Below are 9,972 nucleotides of genomic sequence, written 5' to 3' on the forward strand. Positions count from 1 at the left end.
TGAAGATACATAAACGAAAAAAGATAGACGATTTCATAGTACTTGCATGTGAAGGCCTATGGGACGTTGTCTCCGACAGTGACACATATCAGCTTGTCAAACGTTGTCTTTACGGCAAATTACCAGACGGGTTAGATCCTTACTATATTAGTTTTGTTTCTTTTCAAACAAATTTTGATTTCTTGTTTTCTTTCCTAATATAGTTAGCAATTTATGTGATTTTCAAGATTAATTTCTCTCCATTATTGTTTAATTGGAGAGTAAGATAATTACTATAAGAATAGTAGAATCTGATACTTGTTTTGTTTTGTCTGATATATATGGCAGATGTACAAGTGAATCAAGGACGACGAAGGCTGCAGTGATACTGGCAGAGCTTGCAATTGCTAGGGGAAGCAAAGAAAACATAAATATCATCGTTATTGATCTCAAAAGCTCCTCAGTTTCCTAGTTTTTTTTCCCTTAATTTTAGTTTTTTCTTAATTGCGATTCTTAATTATTATTATTATTACTTTGTTTTTTTCTTAGTTAAAATTTTTCCATTTTACATCTTTCTTTTTTAGATGATATCTTTTTATTATTGTTTTTTTGTTCGATTAGTTCTTTTTTTTTTTTCTGTTTATGTAATTTGCTTGGGAGTTTGTTTCTCACACCTCTACTTTGTCATCCTCCTCGGTGACAAGTTATTATTTAAATGTATAATATATAAATATATATATATATATATATATATAAATATATATATATATATATATATATATATATTGAAGGTAACTTTTTGAATTAAAGTTATTGCATATATACAACATTGTTATACATATGACGCAAATTCTGTGAAAATTAATTCATCTTACTGTAGCTGATAAAATGTTACCGTAAATATACAATGCAAATAACGATTCTCTTTCTGATATATTGTTGATTCAAAGTGATATTTAAATAATACAAAAATAGAAGCGTCAAAAATATGTAATACACTATACAGATCGGAGAAGAAAAGATACTAGTAATTTTAGTTACAAAAACAAAGTCATTCACAACAGTTTGGGACAAGCTGAAGCTTCACACAGAACTTTCAAATTCTGAAAAAGTTTAGTGGGGCGAGATGAAGAAGTATCGTAGTCTAAATGTGGTTATAAACTTCAGATTTCTCTATTATTTTGATATTGTAAAATGAGATAAACTATAAAACTAAACAAATATTCACGGAAAACGTATATAGTGTGAGAGAATTATGGGCAGAGAAGTAAATATCGTGAGTAGAAGTGTCGGCGAGATATCGGAGGACTCGCTTGGCTGCTTGCCAATGCGTGTGCGTTTGGCCGGTGCATGAACTGTGACAACCGATTCACGGCGTATGCAATGGCGGGTCTGGTAAAGGCGAGATATTGCAAGCTTCCAACTAATCATCTCTACTCCGTTGGGTCTGCCAGTGGTGTACAAGAATGGATGGTTAGTTTTGGGGACGACGCCATCGGTGACCTTACTGGCTTTGAGTGTTTGACGAATGGTAAGAGGTTCGGGTGGAGCATTGGATATGAGAACGGTGTAGTTGTTGTATTTGGGATTGGGTTTTGCAATTTGGTTTTTGCGGCGAGTTTGCATCTGATGAGTGTTTTGTGGATTCTGGACTTAAGGTTGATGAGAGGAGGAAGACGAAGTTGTAATGGTCGGGGCGAAGGAAGGATTTTTGTTTTTTGGGTTTTGGTAGTGGACTTGGGTTTTGTGAGGTTGTGATTTCTGGTTGGGGATGTGTTGGACTGTTGGGCCTGGGGTTAGATAGTGAATTCGGTCCAGAAGAGTTCTCAGGTGGATTGATACGAGGTGCTGATTCTAGATCGGCTGTACCAGAGGGGTCATTAGTCGAAGGTAAGGGATGCATACCTTGAGATTCCTGCGACGGTGACGGGTGAGGAGTGGAGTCTAGGGGTTCCGCCGACAAGACAGGAGATGGTGACATGAGTGACAGAAGGAGTGGGAGTATGTCGACATGGGCAGTGGAAGGAGAGGATGGCGAAGAATTTGAGGAAGGAGTAACTTTGGTGAGAGAATGAAAAGAAAATACAGTCTCGTCAAACTTCACATGATAAGAGACGTAGATACGACCAGAGGTAGGTTGGAAGCACAAGTAGGTGCTTTGCATCAAGGAATAGCCGAGGAAGACACACGGTGTGGATTTATTCTTAAGTTTGTTGGTGTTCTCAGCCATGGAAAGCAGACACACCCTAAGATTTGTAACTTGTTGTAATTAGGTGGTGTGCCAAATAGCTTCTAAAACAGGGACTCCATACGAAGAACTTGTGTTGGTAGACGATTGATGAGGTAGGTGGCGGCAGCGAATGCATAGGTCCAGTGAGATTTTGGCATGCCAGCATGGGTGATGATATATGCTCAAATTTACCCTAGAGCTAATCTCTCAAATTAAGAGATCAATTATAGTACTTAGAGATCGAATCCACAAGACTCTCGATCCACATAATAGATTTAATAATTTTTTTATTATGCTAAATCAAAATATTGTAATTAAATTGCAGGATTAAGCAGAAAATAAAAGAGTTGTAAAATTCAGAAGGATTAAACGCTAGGCCTAGGGAAATTCTCAGGAAATCATAAAAAATCAGATCAATTAATTAAGTAAGCAGGATTCAACAATTAAGCACCGTTCTTAAACTCTAAACACAATTGTAAAATAAATCAGTTGTTAGTGTAAATATTATCTACGTTTTAAAACCCAAAAATCCAAATCTCTTTGTAAAATTCAAGTTAAAAACCAGAAATAAAATCAAGTTTATAAGTTCACAAAACTACTAATTCAAATCTCTTTGCAAAAAGTAATTTTGCTCACCAAAGGTTTTTGTCAGGAAAATCAATTATACTCTCATATCAATCAATAATCCTAAGATCTAAATCCAGATGACTAATCAAACATCTAGTATTAAAAACAACTTATGGTGAAGAACAAGAAAGATAATGAATCCAAACACTTAATTAATCTAATAATCCATGAAATCTCTAATGAGAAACCCTAAACCTAACAAGTAGATCTACTCAGACATAACTGTAAGAACACAAATCATGAATAAAATAGATAGCATTAAGAGATTCAAGGAAGAAGAAAAAAGGTTCTGAATCTTCTCTGAAGGAGTCTTGATTCTTCTCTCCAAAAGCTCTCTAAAAATCTCTCAGGGTTTTCTCTCAAAAGTTTCAGGGAAAAATAAAGCTTAGGTCTAAACAATGACCCAAAAATCCTATTTATATTCCTAAACACGTCCAGGGACTAATGATGCAAATATGGAAAACTTTGGGACAGCTTTGTAAATCTTCAAAACTTGTGGGAAAACTTCCAATTTGTCTTGTGGACTCAGCATCGATCGATACCATCATTTGCATCGGTCGATGCATCCTTCTGAACATGTCTCCCAACTTCACAACTTAGCCTCAATGCTTGATTATGCTCCAAATCTTCATATTTAGCTCCATTATATTCCATCCGTGCTAGATCCTATAAAACCTGTAAAGACTCACAAAGGACCTAAAAACATATCAAAAAAATCTAAAAGACTCCTTATATCATGGTTAAAAAACACCTAAAAACCATTATATATCAGGTGAGCAGTGATAAGCCGGTTTCTACCACATGATGGTGTTTTCTTTCAGATATACCGTTGTGCTCCGGTGTGTGCGGCGAGGATGTGAAGTGAGAGATCCTAACAGCAGCGAGGAACGGTCTGAGAGCAAGATATTCACCAACATTATCGGAATATAGAGTGCATACCCTGGTGTTGAAACGGTTTTCCACAAGCACCTTGAAATTTATGAAGGTATCAAAAAATTGAGACTTTATTTTAAGAGGAAATAACCATGTGTAGCGTGTGTAAAGATTGATGAAAATCACATAGTATTTGTAGTTATCACAAGAGACAATTGGTGAAGTCCATACATCATTAGAAAATGTATTCAAGTGCTCGAGTAGAATTGATGTTTGATTGAAGAAAAGGGAGTTTATGACTCTGATTGATAAAACAATCAGCACACAAAAAGTTTGTGGAGATAGATTGTTGAGCAGGAAAAGAAAATTTGGAGACAGCAGAATTAAGACTTGAAAAAGAAGGATGGCCGAGGCGATAATTCCAATCAACCATTGATGTTTTAGGAGAGGAGGAAGCAAAAAACAAGGAGACATGGGTGGAAGAGAGCGACCACTCATAGAGATCACCGTTAGTCTTGCCATATAGCAACGGGACCCACGAGCTGAGATCCTTCACCTGAAACGTAGCAGAGAAAAATTCCACAGAAAATTTATTAGTGTTACAAGTTTATAAACAGAGATAAGGTTCTTATGGAGATGTGGTACAGAAAGAAAATTCAGCACATTGAATGGACGAGTGGGAGAGGATAGAGGTATTGAACTAGTGTGGGTTATCTGTAAACCAGAGCCATCACCAATGAGGACAGAGTCAACACCCGTATAGGGCTGATGGAGAGAGATTGTGAAGATCAGACGTCATGTGATGCGTGGCACCACTGTCCAACACCCAAGGATCAGCAGGAGATGGAGAGCCAAAAGCGAGGTTGGCAGATGGCAGCAAAGGACAGTATTGGGTGTGCATTGGTGGCACATGATATGTTGTTTGGAGTACAATTACATGCATCGCTTTCCGCTGTGGCCTTGACTACAATACCATTGGCACTTGTCTTGATAATCTTTCAAATGACGTGTGTCTTGTTTCTGTCCATGATACTGCGAGGGTGACTGATTGCTGTTCCAGTGTTGAGGTGTGCGGTGATTCTATTTCACAGAAAATTGGCGAGTATTGGCCAAATTTGCAGTTACTGGGATCTCGATTTGCTTGGAGGCGAGGAAGATAAGCTTGGATTCTCAGTTGAGGGGCTTCACGTGCACTTCGGTAAGAGTGGGAGGAGTGTCATGACCTTTGATTTGGTCCACCACATTCTTGTAGTCGTCTGGTAACCCATCCAGAATGTGTTCAAGCTGATCCTCATGCCAAGTGGTTGTCTAAGTAACGCCAATTGTAAAAATCACCGGATCTAGACGGACGATGGATCCATCAATATGACATGCTAGCTCAAAACCATCAAGGAGTGCATGTACCTGAAGACTCCACATCAGGTAATTTTCAGTTGTGAGTTTTGTGACATTGGACATGTTCACATGAAGGACTGTTTTGTCCATTGATATTGACAGCATCTGTTGTTGCAGTCATGGAGAGAAGGGTGAAAAAGAGAAGAAAAAGGAACGAAGAAGGAGGAGAAAGAAGAGGCGGCTGGAAAAAAATTATGATATCTTACAAGGCTCTGATACCATGTAGAATATGGAACTTGTTTTATTAAGAATTAGTTACAGTCACATATATACTATTACAAGAGGAGGATGATAGGTTTAACTATATAAAGAAGATTCCATAATTAGAGATATGGGAATCACGATGATTGTAGGAATCATGATGATTGTGTGATTTCCTTTACACATACTTGCCTTTTGACTTTGAGATGAACATAGTCGTGGTGTAAGAAAAAGAGGAAGATTGCCCATTGAGATGAACAAAGTTAAGTGAGAAACTGAAGGGGAGCAATGCAATATTCTAAATGAGTTTCTATACTCGTGGTGGTCCCAAGTGCAGAGATAAAGTCAGGAAAACAAAGGATTCGCAGCAGGGCACGCTTTTATGTTGGTGGATATATATAGGCATATGAGGCGACTAAAGATGGGTTTCTAAGGGTTTTGAACAAGTAGTGGCAACCTATGTCGGTGAATTGATTCTTGTTGAGTCAGTTCAACATATTGAATCTGAATTGTCTGGCCCCACAAGCATATGTGCGGACGCTCAAGTTTTTATTTTTTTTTCTCCGAAAAAGTAAAAAAATTGTGAAAGAAAGACATGTGTTGTATTTTTATTGGAGAGTGAGATTTTGGAGATTTTTTTTCTTATCTTATCATTTTAAGATCAATTATTATGTAATAAATAATATTTTTAGAAAATATTTTTGTATTAAAATTCATTATTTTTTAAACTATATAAATAGAGACTTGGTTCATTTTATTCGACACAAAAAAAAACCATCATTTCTACTATATTTTTCTAATTCTTCTCTAATAAACTCTTGTTTCTAATAAACTCTTGTTTATTTCTTATATTTTTTTTTGGAATAGATGCCAACAACAATCCTACCCAAAATTCTACTAATTACCCTTTTCCCTTTCCAAATCCAAACAATTATAAAAATCCTTATTTCAACCAATCCCAAAATATCCCAAATTATGGCTTTCCACCAAATTTTCCAATGTCGTCATCTGTTCCAAACTATAATTCATATTATGGATCAATGATGTCATATTCATCTCAACCACCTCCTTATTCTTCTACTCCAACGGGTAATGAAAGTGTTCAAGATGTTAGAGCAATTGAATTTACCGGATTTTCTACGCAAGTAACTCTTGGAGGGATAAACAGTGCTGAAACCACTCTAAATACATAAGATTCAACCTCTACTCGCTGGAAAAGCTCCAAATGGATGACTGAGAAAAGTTTGGTGCTATTGAGTGGATGGATTAAATTTGGAACAGAAAACATTGTTGGCAGAAACCAAAAGAGTGAATCATATCGGGGTAAAATTGATGAGTATTGTAATGAGCCTTGCTCATTTGATCCTCCGCGTTATGGAGTTTTGTGCAGAAATATGTCTATATTTTGTCTCTCCTTAGCATATATTTATCATGCATTTAGCTAGGATAACTGATTGTTTTGCATCATTTTCTAGTCTTTTCTATATGCTTTGCATGTCTAGGTAGTTTTTGCATCATCCTTGCATACATTGTGCATTTCGGAGTATTTCAGGTATTGAGGAGACTTTGGAAGCACATCCGTCCGAGCCATGCTCCCCAGCGCATCCGTCCGAGCCATGCTCCCCAGTCGTCCGTCCGAGCCATGATGACATTGCATTCCATTCGACGCGCACGGACTCGTTCGCACATGTCAGGAAGAGAGACGTTTGGTTTCACACGCTTCAGGAGATTACCAAACCGACTCCTTACCTTGTCGTTTTAAGTTTTAGGGCTTTCCATGTTGGATCACTATATATACATTTTGTTAAGTCCTTGCTGAGACATCTTATCTATTATCTCGTTCTTTTCCTGAAGGTTTACCCGAGCCACCAAAAACGTTCTCAAACTTTGTATTCCGACACCTTTGAGTTTATTCAGTATTTTCATTTGATTTCTTTTACAAGTTGTTCTTTACTTTTCAATCTATCTAAGAATGCTTGTTTCTATATTTTCTGGGTTTGCATCCAGTATTTTCACTGGATAATGATTTTCGGATCTGAGTAGTGTAGTAGTCCTTGAGGATGGGATATATTAGGTGGAGGATCTTAGGATGTACAGTGTTTAAGCTTGGGATATATTGTTTGTCATGCCTGCTCAACCATGTTTCTCTAGCGAGAGCTGAGTATGGAAGTGGTTGAGTCTGAGTAGCTTATACGAAGAGATTGGATTAGCTAAGTTGTGAAGTTCGTTGTTTAGGGACAGATTGCTTGTGGCATGTTAAACACTCTGTACGCTAGGAGACTTCACCGACATCAATTACTCCCATCCTTAGGACCTCTTTCTTTATGATTTTTATTACATTCCTGACACTGTTTCGTTTCTTGACTTTTAGTTCATGCTTAGAATCGTTTATGTTTTTATTCATTTTCTCTTTTTGTCATGCATTTTCGTTTCTAATCCTAGAACACATTTCCGTTTTGCATTCTAATCATTCTAGGACTGTTAGACAAACACTCTCTTTGAATTGGCTTGACTTGTGATTTTTTGATTGCATCTTAATTGTTAGTGAAGTTTCCCAACTGGATTGACACCTTAAGTATTACAACAGCATAAGGTTAATTGAACCTGCTAGGAGACACAAAAATCCTAGTATCTGTAAATTTCAACCACACAATTTTTTTTATAAATGAGACTCATTCATCGTTGATGAATCAATATCAAAAATCTCATCTTATTAGAAAATATATTTCACTGGATCCATCAGAATTTCCTTTTGATATCAAAACCTAAAAAAGGCAATCTAAAATTGAAGAGAGGTATATCATCAGCCGGTTTCGAGAGCGTCAAAAGAAAATAGAAGAAAATTATCCAAGTTGAAGTAAGAAAAAGTACTTGAAGAGAGATCATGTAGCAGCAAACCAAAGACTGATTGCCGACTAGTTTGCCGATCAACCTACATATGATGATGCAATGTGTTGTTGTCGATTATGGATGTGAAAACAAGTTTTCCTCCGAATCCTTGGTGACCTGTCAAGTAGTGACAACTACTTAACCCAACGAGTTGATGCAGCCAGTAAAGAAGGTATATCCCCATTAGCAAAATGTACCACAACTATGCGAACTATGCGAATTTTAGCATATGGTATGGCGGCAGACGCGTCGGTGAATACATCAAAATCGGAGGTATTACATCATTGGAGTGCTTGCGTAGATTTTGTAAAGGAATCATACAGTTGTATGAGCAAGTGTATCATTGAGCTCCAACTGAAGATGACCTCCAAAGAATTTTGCATATCAGCGAGATGCGGGGTTTCCGGGTATGATTCGAAGTATTGATTGCATGCATTGGGAATGGCATGGAAACCACCATTGGCATGCTTTTTTGGGTGCCTTGGCACATTGAACGATATCAATGTTCGATGATGTTGAACAAGGAAATACTCCAAAAGATAACTTCGTTGTGAACCAACACACTCATGATATTGCATACTATCTAGTTGATGGTATCTATCCTTCTTATCTAACTTTAGTCAAATCAATTTGTCTTCCTCAAAGTGAACAGACAAGTTATTTGTACAACACCAAGAAGGATGTTGGAAGGACATCAAACAAGAATTTGAAGTGTTACAAGCTTGATTTAAAATCATTCGTGAACCAGCATGTTTGTGGGACATAGCCGATTTAGCTATGATCATGCGGTTATGTATTATATTACACAATATGATTATTGAGGATGAGCGAGATACATATGCACAACATTAGACCGATCATGATCAGTCTGAGGCAAGTGGTTCTAGTACACCACAACCATTCTCTACTGAGGTTCTATCTGCTTTTGCAAATCATGTGCATGCTAGATGTCAATTATATGATTCAAATGTCCATCATGAATTACAAGCACATCTAGTCAAACACATATGAGCAAAATTCGGGATGTTCCGTGATTAAAGAGGTTTTTAAATTTTTGTGTGTGAGTCAAGTTAAGATGATTGTACTAATTAATTTATGTACGTTTTATTAGCTTTGTTGTGTTGTGTGTTTGTATTTTTTCCCATTTTAAGTTTGTGTAATTTTATTTGTTTTAATAATAATAATTATTTTTTGTTATATTAAAAATTAGCTAAAAATATAAAATAAAAATAACCAAATTCATTTTTTTAAAATGTAACTTTTCTTAATTTTAATTATAACTATAACTGTGTTGTTATCAATTTAAATAAAAATAAGAATATAACGTGAAAATAGTGGGGTAAGGTGTTGAATTTTATTAAACAAAACTATTGGAGAGGTTAGAATTGATTTGACTGTTGAATGATTAGGTGGAAGAAAGAAAAAATGATGTAGAGTGTTAAAAGTTGAGGTGGAGGGTGTTGAATTTGATAACCATTGTACATGGTTTAAGTCACAGACTGCAGCGGTTTGGTCTCGCTGCCTGGTCGATGTTATGTGCGGAATAATAGAGGTTAATAGTAGAATTTGTTGGCAAATTAAATTTAGAAATTTTATTTATTTGTTTTGTAATATATATATATATATATTACATAAATTAATAATTAATGACTACTTTTTGTAAGAAATTTGTTAGGAAACCGGTATGATAGTTTTGGTAAGAAAATGGTAGGAGAAAGTTGGTAAAAGAATGCTAAGAACTTGTACTCTACGGATATTTTGATATGAAGATAAAAATT

At 36.2% G+C, this 9,972-nt stretch overlaps 1 pseudogene; it reads left to right on the top strand.

Moving 5' to 3' along the window:
- Positions 7,991–9,232, top strand: LOC109128376 (annotated as a pseudogene).

The sequence above is a fragment of the Camelina sativa genome, chromosome 13 (assembly GCF_000633955.1).
Source record: "Camelina sativa cultivar DH55 chromosome 13, Cs, whole genome shotgun sequence".
Classification (NCBI taxonomy): Eukaryota; Viridiplantae; Streptophyta; class Magnoliopsida; order Brassicales; family Brassicaceae; genus Camelina; species Camelina sativa.